The 14,681-nt window shown below is 45.8% G+C and overlaps 1 long non-coding RNA gene across 1 annotated transcript; it reads right to left on the bottom strand.

Moving 5' to 3' along the window:
- Nucleotides 1-3,801: 3,801 nt before the first annotated feature.
- Nucleotides 3,802-9,555, bottom strand: LOC149434941 (uncharacterized). Its single transcript, XR_016308587.1, has 3 exons — nt 9,428-9,555; nt 4,006-4,109; nt 3,802-3,889 (listed from the first exon to the last, which is right to left on the bottom strand). It is a non-coding gene; the product is annotated as an uncharacterized LOC149434941 (long non-coding RNA).
- Nucleotides 9,556-14,681: the final 5,126 nt, after the last annotated feature.

The raw sequence follows: 14,681 nt of genomic DNA, 5'->3' as shown, positions 1-14,681 counted from the left end.
AAAACATTTCCCACACTCAGGACAAGAATATGGCTTCTCCCCAGTGTGAGATCTCTGATGTGTGTTAAAATAGGACTTAACTGAAAAACATTTCCCACACTCAGGACAGGAATACGGCTTCTCTCCCGTGTGAGATCTCTGATGTGTGTAAAGACTGGACTTCACTGAAAAACATTTCCCACACTCAGGGCAGGAATACGGCTTCTCTCCTGTGTGAGATCTTTGATGTATGTAAAGACTGGACTTCAATGAAAAACATTTCCCACACTCAGGACAGAAATGTGGCTTCTCCCCTGTGTGAGATCTCTGATGATAATCAAGTTTGGACTTCAGTGAAAACGATTTCCCGCACTCAGAACAAGAATACAGCTTCTCCCCTGTGTGAGATCTCTGATGACTTTTAAAATGGGACTTAACTGAAAAACATTTCCCACACTCAGGACAGGAATATGGCTTCTCTCCCGTGTGAGATCTCTGATGTGTGTAAAGATTGGACTTCAATGAAAAACATTTCCCACACTCAGGACAGGAATACGGCTTCTCCCCTGTGTGAGATCTTTGATGTGTGTAAAGATTGGACTTCACTGAAAAACATTTCCCACACTCGGGACAGGAATACGGCTTCTCCCCTGTGTGAGATCTCTGATGTGTGGAAAGACTGACCTTCTCTGAAAAACATTTCCCGCACTCAGGACAGGAATACGGCTTCTCCCCTGTGTGAGTTCTTTGATGTTTGTAAAGATTGGACTTCTCTGAAAAACATTTCCCACACTCAGGACAGGAATGTGGCTTCTCCCCTGTATGAAATCTTTTATGCCCATTCAGACCAGATTTAGACTGGAAACCTTTCCCACACTCAGTACAGGAGAAGCTCTTCCCTGTTGGAAGGCCGGCCCGGTCCCTCACAGTCTGAGGTTCCTCAGGATACGAGGAATCCGATGGTCCATCTACACTGGGTGGTGCCGGATGGACATTGGAGGGAGCCGGGTTTTCTCCTGGACTATACTGTGTGATGTCCTCATCTTCTACTTTCCAGTCTGGAGACAAAGTGAGACAATCCTCGGAGGTTTTCCTCATCTCCCGGCCATGGACTAAAATACAAAGACAAAGAGGATTACTAGACAGGAGCTGATTGGTTCCCCCAAACCAGGACTCCGCCCACATCAGGCAGCTTGGTCTCTGAGGAGTTTACAATTCCACCATCAAGGAAACTAGGAAATGGCTCCTCTGATCTCCTACCAGGTTATTTCTTTATTCATGGACCTTAGTCAGAGAGTGAGGAAACAACCAGAACTGTCTTTTATAGGAGGGACAGTGATGAGGGGATTATAGGACGAGGGTCCCCACCCCCTCTATCACTCATCGCCATCTTCCCAACACAAGAAGTACTGCACTTCCTTATTTAGTCCATGATTTAGTCATGAAGAACAGCGGGGCTGAGCCCCACCAGAGGTCAGAGAGTGAGGATGGGGGAAGAACAACCAAGATGAAGACTGGACTGATCCTGAAGACCACCATCATTGGGGTATTGACTCCTCCCTCATTATCACTTTCTGTTTAAGGGTCCAAAGTTGGAGGATGTTATCACATTATTATCACCATGTAAAAGTCTGTGCTCCAATCACATCATCCGATATAAAATGTCCAGCTGGGAGGAAATGGGTGTAACAAAAGAGAATCCATATTATGTGTATATATAGCAGTGGGGGGAGGGGGGAGAGCAGAAGTCAGGAGTATGTAATGTACAACATAGAGTATATAGTGCAGGGGTCAGGAGTATGTATTGTACAACATAGAGTATATAGTGCAGGGGTCAGGAGTATGTAATATACAACATATAGTATATAATGCAGGGGTCAGGAGTATATAATGTACAACAGAGTATATAGTGCAGGGGTCAGGAGTATGTAATGTACAACATAGAGGATATAGTGCAGGGGTCAGGAGTATGTAATGTACAACATAGAGGATATAGTGCAGGGGTCAGGAGTATGTAATGTACAACAGAGTATATAGTGCAGAGGTCAGGAGTATGTAATGTACAACATAGAGTATATAGTGCAGGGGTCAGGAGTATGTAATGTACAACATAGAGTATATAGTGCAGGGGTCAGGAGTATGTAATGTACAACATAGAGTATATAATGCAGGGGTCAGGAGTATGTAATGTACAACATATAGTATATAATGCAGGGGTCAGGAGTATATAATGTACAACAGAGTATATAGTGCAGGGGTCAGGAGTATGTAATGTACAACATAGAGTATATAGTGCAAGGGACAGGAGTATGTAATGTACAACATAGAGGATATAGTGCAGGGGTCAGGAGTATGTAATGTACAACATAGAGGATATAGTGCAGGGGTCAGGAGTATGTAATGTACAACATAGAGTATATAGTGCAGGGGTCAGGAGTATGTAATGTACAACATAGAGTATATAGTGCAGGGGTCAGGAATATGTAATGTACAACATAGAGTATATAGTGCAGGGGTCAGGAGTATGTAATGTACAACATAGAGTATATAGTGCAGGGGTCAGGAGTATGTAATGTACAACATAGAGTATATAGTGCAGGGGTCAGGAGTATGTAATGTACAACATGGAGTATATAGTGCAGGGGTCAGGAATATGTAATGTACAACATAGAGTATATAGTGCAGGGGTCAGGAGGATGTAATGTACAACAGAGTATATAGTGCAGGGGTCAGGAGTATGTAATGTACAACACAGAGTATATAGTGCAAGGGTCAGGAGTATGGAATGTACAATATACATTATACAGTGTAAGGGTCAGAACTCATAATATTGGTATTCAGTAATCAGTGGAAGATTAAATGTTTACTGTAGACAAGTTGCAGAGATCCCACACCGCTGCCTCCCATCTCCTGAGACTGCACTCAGTGACTTGGGTCTGAGACACTACAGACATATCCCTCCACCCGGCACAGCCAGCAGATAACAGAGCAAGGAACCCTGGGAGAAATGTTCTGTCAGAGATCTTGCTGGACTCATAGACATCTATGGTGAAAATCAACATTTTTCTGCCAGCTGATCCCCAGAACCTCCATAAATCCAGTCTAGATACATAAATTGTGTCTGCAGCACAGAGAAGGAAGATTATCCGAGAGAAATCCAGGAATACAGGACGGGGAACACAGCTCAGGAAAGTGACCAGGGGATTACAGGCTGATATCACCCAGTCCCCGCCCTACTCTGGACCAATCAGTGAGCAGTATGGGTGGAGGAATGGATTTAGTGTTCATGACCCACCTGTGCTGATCTCTGTAGGAGTGTCCTCCTCTATAAATGTCCCCGTTATTCCATCCTCCTCCATAGACTGCTGATCATCCCTCACATACGCCTCTTCTTCTTCTGCTTTCACCTCAAATTCTATATCGATTGGATCTCCACTCTAAATCAAGAAAATGAGAGAAAATATCATCTGTAAAATGTAAGGTCACATAAAAAAACTCCATGTTCTAGATTCTCCATCCCACCAACCTTGCAATGGTGAGGGATGGTGTGACCTTCCTGTGTGGAATCCCGGGAATACAGAGGACGGGGACATCTCTCTGGTGGGTTCCTGGTATTAGGTGGCTCCATCATATCCTTGTGTCCTTCTGAAAACTCCTCCATCACTCCATACTCCTCATCCTCCTCTTTATACTCTTCTTTAACATCAATATTCTCATCCCCGAGGATTCCACTCTGAAAGATATAATAAAACATTCATTGTAACAAACATGCTGTGTATAAATCACAACTACCAATAATTGTCATCATCTACCTGATGATGGTGAGGGATGGTGTGACCTTCCTGTGTGGAATCCCGGGAATACAGAGGACGGGGACATCTCTCTGGTGGGTTCCCATGACTGGATCCATCTGTAGGAAACACACACACTGACTGAATCCATTGTTTCTATGTGTTTATCAGATGATGGGGGATCTAGGTGGATCCTCCGTACTGCTCTCTCCTTTACAATAAAGTCTCCTCTTACCCGGTGATGTGAGGGGCGGCTGATTGTCCATCATGACGTCCTTGTAGAGAACCTTGTGTCCTTCTAAATATTGATGTATATCATCAACATGTGTGTATCATCTGCTGGAGATAAAAGACATCATAGTGACTATGGAGGAAGAGGACGGACATGACTACGGAGGAAGAGGACGGACATGACTACAGACAAAGAGGATGGACATGACTATGGACGAAGAGGACGGACATGACGGGGGGCTACTGGGTGTAAATAGAACATAACATCTTATTACCGTTTTATGACTGTAGTCTGTGTCTGGTCTGTTTGAGAATCATCCCCCCCATTCATGTGATCCTTATCAGTTCCTAATTGGGGTGGAGATGAGTGCTCATTGGGCCATCTCCCTATAAATTTAGATCAGCTAATGGAAGATCACTGATGGGGGGCACAGTCACTGAGGGGGGGCTGCTTTTGAGTGAGTTCTGCGTTGATGGAGTGCTAAGAAGCAGTTGAACTAAAGCAGCAGGAAGATACAACAAGAAACTCTCCTGCATGCTGGACAGACTGCAAGCAAACACCCCGGGAAACATCTCCTACAAGTCTGAGTCCCACTCCGTGTACCTTTCATATTTCCCCTCTACGCCTCCTTCTCATATTACTTTCCTGTGTTCCAAAAATCTCACCCCTCTGCTCCACCCCAGAACTTGTACATCTCACCCTCACTGCTACCAACTCCCTACTACTGCTCTCATCACCTCCTGCTGACCCAAACACCAGGTCTGGAAGGCATGTGCGCTCGTGTACATCCCGCTCCCATCTTACTTTCTGCACCCTCCTTCTCCTAACCTCTGGGGATATCTCCCCAAACCCTAGTTCTCCAGTATTTCACCCCCACATCTGGCACCCTCTTTCTTCTCCTAACCTCTGGGGATATCTCCCCAAGCTCTGGTCCTCCAGTAATTCACCCCCACACCAGGCATCCTCTTTCCTCCAGGAATAGCTGCAATCCCCTCAATTTAATATCAGTCCCCGTGCTCACAAAAACCACCCTCCCTTTTTCATGTGCGCTCTGGAATGCCCTCTCTGTCTGTAATAATCTCACCTCTGTCTATGACCTTTTTGTCTCCCGCTCCCTTCACCTACTAGCAATTACAGAAACCTGACTCCAAACAGCAGATTCTGCTTCCCCCACAGCACTTCCCTATGGAGGCCTCCTCTGGACCCACTCACCCAGACCCAGTGGTCAGAAAGGTGGTGGGGTTGGTTTGCCTCTGTCACCACTGAGCACCTTTCAAGTCCTCCCTAACCCTCCCTCTCTATCCTTCTCTTCTTCCCAGACTCACTGCATCCGGCTGTTTTCTCCCATTTCTCTGAAGATTGCAGTGATCTATCGGCCTCCTGGACCCGTGTCCCGCTTTCTTGATGATTTCTCTGCCTGGACACCCTACTTTCTGTCCTCTAAACTACAAACTATCATTCTCAGAGATTTTACCATCCCTATTAATGTCAACAACCCGGCTACATCCCAACTCTTCAACATAACCTCATCTTTTGCATTAGCACAATGTATACAGTCCTCCACTCACTCTGATGGGAATACATTAGTCCTTGTTTTCTCCCATCTTTGCACTCCCTACAACCTCACAAACACCCCCTTTCCTCTCTCTGATCACAATCTCATCACCTTCACAGTCTCCTCATCTTCAAACACCTATCCCTCCAAGCAGCCAACAATTACCAGCAGAAACCTTCACAACTTGAACCCGGCTCCTTTCCACTCTGCAACTGACCAACTCTATGACAGAATCTCTCCCCTGTCCTGCCCTGACCTGGCCACTGCTGTCTACAACAGTTTGCTCTCATCCACATTAGACTGACTTGCTCCTCTAACAACACGAAGCATCAGGCCCATCAGACCATTACATCCGTGGCAGACTGACCACACCAGAAATGATTGTTGGAGTGATTGTGGCATAAAACCAAATCTCAGCAAGCATTCACCCGATATAAATCTGCTTTCTTCACATACAATTCCTCCCTCCATGCTGCCAAACAAGACGACTTTGTCCCTCTCATCAATACCTTGTCATCCAGTCCTCGTTTTCTCTTCTTTACTTATAACTCTCTACTTTCTCCACCTCCACCCAGTACCTCACTCACTGCTCATGAGATTGCAAATCATTTCAAAAACAAGACTGATGCAATTCTTAGGGACATCGCCACTGCACAGACACCCATCCCACTTAGCATACCTTATACTAAACCTCCCTCAACACTTTCCTCTTCTGACCTCGCTACTACCAAAGAGGTCACTAAGGTTTTCTCAGAAGCCCGCCTCACTACCTGCCCCCTGGATCCTGTCCCCTCACAACTACTACGGTCACCCTCTTCTTCCATCCTATGCTCCCTCACTCACATCTTCAATCTCTCCCTCTCTACTGGTGCCTTCCCCTCCCCTCTAAAGCATGCGCACATCACTCCCATACTTAACAAGCCCTCCCTGGACCCCACCAACCTGAACAACTTAAGACCCATCTCCCTGCTGCCATTTACCTCTAAACTCCTAGAACGCTTAGTCTACAATGGCCTGAGCTCCCACCTCACCGACAACAACCTTCTTCACCCTTTACAGTCTGGCTTTCACTCATTACACTCCACTGAAACTGCCCTACTAAAACTCACTAATGATCTACAGTCTGCTAAAACCAATGGCCACTACTTCGTACTCATCCCAACCGATGGCCACTACTCCGCACTCATCCCAGCCGATGGCCACTACTCCGCACTCATCCCAGCCGATGGCCACTACTCCGCACTCATCCCAGCCGATGGCCACTACTCCGCACTCATCCCAGCCGATGGCCACTACTCCGCACTCATCCCAGCCGATGGCCACTACTCCGCACTCATCCCAGCCGATGGCCACTACTCCGCACTCATCCCAGCCGATGGCCACTACTCCGCACTCATCCCAGCCGATGGCCACTACTCCGCACTCATCCCAGCCGATGGCCACTACTCCGCACTCATCCCAACCGATGGCCACTACTCCGCACTCATCCCAACCGATGGCCACTACTCCGCACTCATCCCAACCGATGGCCACTACTCCGAACTCATCCCAACCGATGGCCACTACTCCGCACTCATCCCAGCCGATGGCCACTACTCCGTACTCATTCCAGCCGATGGCCACTACTCCGTACTCATCCCAACCGATGGCCACTACTCCGTGCTCATCCCAGCCGATGGCCACTACTCCGTGCTCATCCCAACCGATGGCCACTACTCCGTGCTCATCCCAACCGATGGCCACTACTCTGTACTCATCCCAACCGATGGCCACTACTCCGTACTCATCCCAACCAATGGCCATTACTTCATACTCATCCCAGCTAATGGCCACTACTCCGTACTCTTACTACTTGACCCCCTCCTCCTCAAAAAACTATATTCTCTTGGCCTCCGAGACTCTGCTCTCTCCTGGTTCTCCTCCTACCTATCGCAGCGCTCCTTCAGTGTTACCAATAACTCTGCCTCCTCCTCTTCACTCCCTCTCTCTGTAGGGGTCCCTCAAGGCTCTGTCCTTGGACCCCTTCTCTTCTCCATCTACACCTCCTCCCTTGGTCACTTGATAAACTCCCATGGCTTTAAGTACCATCTCTATGCTGATGACACACAAATCTATCTTTCTACCCCTCACCTCACCCCTTCAGTCTCCTCTCGCATTACTAACCTACTAAGTGACATATCGGCATGGATGTCACTCCACTTCCTCAAACTCAATCTTTCCAAAACTGGGCTCTTAGTATTCCCCCCAGCCCGTGCCCCCTCCCCTGACTTCTCCATCAAGATCAATAATACAATCATCAGTCCCTCCCCTCATGCCAGGGTACTAGGTGTAATCCTAGACTCCCATCTGTCCTTTCACCGCCAAATCCAATCACTGTCCAAATCTTTCAGACTTTACCTCCACAACATCCCCAAGATACGCCCGTTCCTAACCTCGGAAACCACTAAGCAACTTATTCACTCCCTTGTTATATCTCACCTTGACTATTGTAACTCCCTTCTCATTGGCCGACCTCATCGCAGGCTATCCCCTCTTCAGTCTATCATGAATGCTGCTACCAGACTCATCCACCTTACTAACCGTTGTGTATCTGCCACCCCTCTCTGCCAATCCCTCCACTGGCCTCTACTCAGTGTCCTCTACCCCTCTCTGCCAATCCATCCACTGGCCTCCATTCAGTGTCCTCCACCCCTTTCTGCCAATCCCTCCACTGGCCTCAATTCAGTGTCCTCTACCCCTCTCTGCCAATCCCTCCACTGGCCTCCATTCAGTGTCCTCTACCCCTCTCTGCCAATCCCTCCACTGGCCTCCATTCAGTGTCCTCTACCCCTCTCTGCCAATCCCTCCACTGGCCTCCATTCAGTGTCCTCTACCCCTCTCTGCCAATCCCTCCACTGGCCTCCATTCAGTGTCCTCCACCCCTTTCTGCCAATCCCTCCACTGGCCTCAATTCAGTGTCCTCCACCCCTCTCTGCCAATCCCTCCACTGGCCTCCATTCAGTGTCCTCCACCCCTCCCTGCCAATCCCTCCACTGGCCTCCATTCAGTGTCCTCCATCCCTCTCTGCCAATCCCTCCACTGGCCTCCATTCAGTGTCCTCCACCCCTCCCTGCCAATCCCTCCACTGCTCTGCATTCAGTGTCCTCCATCCCTCCACTGGCCTCCATTCAGTGTCCTCCACCCCTCTCTGCCAATCCCTCCACTGGCCTCCATTCAGTGTCCTCCACCCCTCCCTGCCAATCCCTCCACTGCTCTCCATTCAGTGTCCTCCATCCCTCTCTGCCAATCCCTCCACTGGCCTCCATTCAGTGTCCTCCACCCCTCTCTGCCAATCCCTCCACTGGCTTCCCATTGCCCAACGGATAAAATTCAAAATACTAACAATAACATATAAAGCCATTTATAACTCTGCCCCAAAGTACATCACCGATCTTGTCTCTAAATATCACCCAAACCTTCCTCTCCGCTCCTCGCAAGACCTCCTACTCTCTAGCTCCCTTGTCTCCTCCTCCCATGCTCGTCTCCAGGACTTCTCTAGAGCTTCTCCCATCCTCTGGAACTCTCTACTCCAATTTATCAGACTATTGCCTACTCTGTTCACTTTTAGGCGATCTCTGAAAACCTCTCTCTTCAGGGAAGCCTCTCCTGCCCTCAGCTAATAAAGGAATCTTCTACTCTTCCAACCAGTCCATCCCCCACAGTTACTACCTTTTGTACCACTAGCCCCTCCCTCTTAAATTATAAGCTCCCAGGATAAGGGCCCTCCTATCCCTCTTGTATTGATCTGTATTGTTGCTGTATTGTCTCTCGTTATATTGTACAGCGCTGAGGACACTGTTGGTGCCATAAATCCTGTATAATAATAATTACCTCCTCTACTGCCACGTCCAGCAACCTCTCCGATCTCCTTCAGACCAAATGGAACGTCTTATCTTTATTCCAGATCACTTCCTGTCTGTTCCTGACATCACTTCCTGTCTGTATTCCATAGAGAAGTCCTGTCTGGGTAGTAGAAATGAGATCACCATCTTGTGGAGTTCAGAGGAACTGCAGCCCCAAGAAATGTCCCCTAATAACCATTCCAGCATTGTATCTACCTTACAGAGATACCAGGGAAGATCAAAAACAACTAAAAAATGTAAGAAACAATAAACCTAACTCTTATGCAACAAACTGTTTAAAAAAGATATTTTACTACAGATAGAAAAGTCTTAAAGACACAGAACACAAGATAAAAACAAAATGCATAATAAAACAGAGACCTCTAAAATCTGACACACTACCCATAATGTCTCTCCTTCATATCAGAGAGAGACAGACTACCCAGAATGTCCTATTCTTCATATCAGAGAGAGATAGACTACCCAGAATGTCCCGTCCTTCATATCAAAGACCGAGACAGACTACCCAGAATGTCCCATCCTTCATATCAAAGAACGAGACAGACTACCCAGAATGTCCCATCCTTCATATCAAAGACCGAGACAGACTACCCAGAATGTCCCATCCTTCATATCAAAGAACGAGACAGACTACCCAGAATGTCCCATCCTTCATGACAGAGAAAATGACTACCCAGAATGTCCCATCCTTCATATCAAAGAACGAGACAGACTACCCAGAATGTCCCATCCTTCATATCAAAGAACGAGACAGACTACCCAGAATGTCCCGTCCTTCATATCAGAGAGAGACAAACTACCCAGAATGTACCGTCCTTCATATCAGAGAACGAGACAGACTACCCAGAAAGTCCCATCCTTCATATCAGAGAATGAGACAGACTACCCAGAATGTCCCCTCCGTCATATCAGAGAATGAGACAGACTACCCAGAGTGTCCCATCCTTCATATCAGAGAATGAGACAGACTACCCAGAATGTCCCATCCTTCATATCAGAGAATGAGACAGACTACCCAGAATGTCCCCTCCGTCATATCAGAGACAGAGACAAACTACCCACAATCTCCCATCCTTCCTATCAGAGAGACAGACTACCCAGAATGTCCCATCCTTCATATCAGAGAGAGACAAACTATCCTGAATGTCCTGTCCTTCATATCAGAGACAGACTACCCAAAATTTCTCGTCTTTCATATCAGAGAACGAGACAGACTACCCAGAATGTCCCGTCCTTCATATCAGAGACCAAGACAGACTACCCAGAATGTCCTATCCTTCATATCAGAGAGAGACAGACTTCCCAGAATGTCCCATCCTTCAAATCAGAGACTGAGACAGACTACCCAGAATGTACCATCCTTTATATCAGAGAATGAGACAGACTACCCAGAAAGTCCCATCCTTCATATCAGAGAACGAGACAGCCTACTCAGAATGTCCCATCCTTCATATCAGAGAATGAGACAGACTACCCAGAGTGTCCCCTCCGTCATATCAGAGACAGAGACAAACTACCCACAATCTCCCATCCTTCCTATCAGAGAGACAGACTACCCAGAATGTCCCATCCTTCATATCAGAGAGAGACAAACTATCCTGAATGTCCTGTCCTTCATATCAGAGACAGACTACCCAAAATTTCTCGTCTTTCATATCAGAGAATGAGACAGACTACCCAGAATGTCCCATCCTTCATATGAGAGACCGAGACAGACTACCCAGAATGTCCTGTCCTTCATATCAGAGAGAGATATACTACTTAGAATGTCCCGTCCTTCATATCAGAGAGAGACAGACTACCCAGAATGTCCCGTCCTTCATATCAGAGACAGAGAGACAGACTACCCAGAATGTCCCGTCCTTCATATCAGAGACAGAGAGACAGACTACCCAGAATGTCCCGTCCTTCATATCAGAGAATGAGACAGACTACCCAGAATGTTACGTCCTTCATATCAGAGACCGAGACAGACTACCCAGAATGTCCTGTCCTTCATATCAGAGAACGAGACAGACTACCAAGAATGTCCCATCCTTCATATCAGAGACTGAGACAGACTACCCAGAATGTCCTGTCCTTCATATCAGAGAGAGACAGACTACCCAGAATGTCCCGTCCTTCATATCAGAGAGAGACAGACTACCCAGAATGTCTCATTCTTCATATCAGAGAGAGAAAGACTACCCAGAATGTCCCATCCTTCATATCAGAGACCGAGACAGACTACCCAGCATGTCCCGTCCTTCATATCAGAGACAGAGACAAATTACCCAGAATGTCCCATCCTTCATATCAGAGAGAGACAGACTACCCAGAATGTCCCATCCTTCATATCAGAGAGAGACAGACTACCCAGAATGTCCCGTCCTTCTTATCAGAGAGACATACTGCCCAGAATGTAACATCCTTCATATCAGAGAGAGACAAACTATCCTGAATGTCCCATCCTTCATTTCAAAGACTGAGACAGACTACCCAGAACGTCCCGTCCTTCATATCAAAGACCGAGACAGACTACCCAGAATGTCCCATCCTTCATATCAAAGACCGAGACAGACTACCCAGAATATCCCGTCCTTCATATCAGAGAGAGATATACTACTTAGAATGTCCCATCCTTCATATCAGAGAGAGACAGACTACCCAGAATGTCCCATACTTCATATCAGAGAGAGAGACTACCCAGAATGTCCCATCCTTCATATCAGAGAGAGACAGACTACCCAGAATGTCCCATCCTTCATATCAGAGAGAGACAGACTACCCAGAATGTCCCATCCTTCATATCAGAGAACGAGACAGACTACCAAGAATGTCCCGTCCTTCATATCAGAGAGAGACATACTTCCCAGAATGTCCCGTCCTTCAAATCAGAGAGAGACAGACTACCCAGAATGTCCCATCCTTCATATCAGAGAACGATACAGACTACCCAGAATGTCCCGTCCTTCATATCAGAGACCAAGACAGACTACCCAGAATGTTCCATCCTTCATATCAGAGAATGAGACAGACTACCCAGTGTGTCCCCTCCATCATATCAGACACCGAGACAGACTACCCAGAATATCCCGTCCTTCATATCAGAGAGAGACAGACTACTTAGAATGTCCCATCCTTCATATGAAAGACCGAAACAGACTACCCATAATGTGCCGGCCTTCATATCAGAGAGACAGACTACCCAGAATGTCCTGTCCTTCATATCAGAGAGAGACAGACTACCCAGAATGTCTCATTCTTCATATCAGAGAGAGAAAGACTACCCAGAATGTCCCATCCTTCATATCAGAGACCGAGACAGACTACCCAGAATGTACCATCCTTCATATCAGAGACCGAGACAGACTACCCAGAATGTACCATCCTTCATATCAGAGACCGAGACAGACTACCCAGCATGTCCCGTCCTTCATATCAGAGACAGAGACAAATTACCCAGAATGTCCCATCCTTCATATCAGAGAGAGACAGACTACCCAGAATGTCCCGTCCTTCTTATCAGAGAGACAGACTACCCAGAATGTCCCGTCCTTCATATCAGAGAGAGACAGACTACCCAGAATGTCCCGTCCTTCTTATCAGAGAGACATACTGCCCAGAATGTAACATCCTTCATATCAGAGAGAGACAAACTATCCTGAATGTCCCATCCTTCATAACAGAGACTGAGACAGACTACCCAGAATGTCCCGTCCTTCATTTCAAAGACTGAGACAGACTACCCAGAACTGTTGTGGACCTTTTGAATTATGTCTCAAAAATATGACTTTATCAAGACATAATATTATATGACAAACAGCTCAGTATAGCCGGATGCTAAGAGTTAATTTTGTCTTGGTTGAACCCTCAAGGATTCTAGTTAAAGAAATGGAGAGAATGGGGGAAGTGAGACTTTTCCAAGACAATAAGACTGTGTGGACTGTCAACAACTATTTGTATATTGAGGTTGAGAAGAATGCATATACAGAAAGTCAAACAAATAGCCAGATAGGACTTCGACTTTCAAACATTTTAACAATAATGAGACGGGAACTCAACTGGTTGAAAGCTTAACCAAAACTTGCAGAGTGTGATGAACTAACAGACCTCTGAAACTATCACAATATACTATTGTTCACCAAGGGTGAAAGCATTAACAGTTGTTTACCATGATTCCAATACAAGAGCCAGGCAAACAGAGAGTTTTTCCCTACACATAGAAAATGTTGATTCTAAAACAAAGGGGTGAAATTCAGGACATTTAAGCCTAAAAATTGACTGTATATAATTACGAAGATATATTACAAAAACATATTATAAATAAGATGTTATAGATTTTACACACCACTAAATATTCAGCAATGGGAACTATATATCACTAACTTGAGTATTGAGATGATGGGAAGTAAGATGTATTATAAACTAGCATTAGTTACATGTCTTATCAGGAAACAAACAGGATGATACTTCAAGAAGGAATAACTGAATATACACCTATATTCCATGGTCCCTATTTAGAATATTATAGGTATGATCACTGCTATATCTGGAAAAAGACGTATATTTAATTCCTGAAATTACCTTAAGATTCCACCCAAGGTATGAGTCATCTCAAATACTCAAATTTTTCTATGATACATGACCGCCACCTGGCGGGCAGGTGAGAAATAGCTTATGTACACACATTTCTCAACTAGCCAATCAAGAAGCCTGGTGGGAAGGTATCTTAGAACAATGGATTAGTGGATATAAAAGCCCTTGTACCTTTAACAAAAGAAAGCTCATGAAAAAAAACCTCATCAGAAGACCTCATCAAGAAAAACTCATCAAAAGAAAAGACCGCAGCAAAAGAAAACCTGACTGAAGAAGATCTCTGCTGAATAACTACTCTTCCATACTTTCAAACTTCCTAAAACTTTACTAAATTTCTAAACCTCTATCCTTATAACTTCCTACATTCTCCCTTACTGAATACCTATAACTTGCCCTATAATATCAGTCTAAAGGCGTTCCACTGCCAGCTAAATCCACGGGAGAGTTGCCTAGTCTGAATGCCGGGTGCGGTGAGATTGTTTATTTGATTTTGTATTACCTATTTTCTCTGTTGTGTGGAATCATAAAATTACCTTAGTGTATCACAACAATATTGGGTAGTTAGATATATGTAGAGAGATCCTGTTTTACTGTAAAAAAATTGTTTGTTGCCATAGTATAATTTTTTTTTCATATTTCATAAT

This window comes from Staurois parvus, unplaced genomic scaffold (genome assembly GCF_062004578.1).
Source record: "Staurois parvus isolate SC_StPar_1 unplaced genomic scaffold, SC_StPar_1.0 ptg001636l, whole genome shotgun sequence".
Taxonomy (NCBI): domain Eukaryota; kingdom Metazoa; phylum Chordata; class Amphibia; order Anura; family Ranidae; genus Staurois; species Staurois parvus.
Note: the sequence above shows the minus strand (reverse complement) of the source record. Positions and strands in the feature narration are given on the sequence as shown.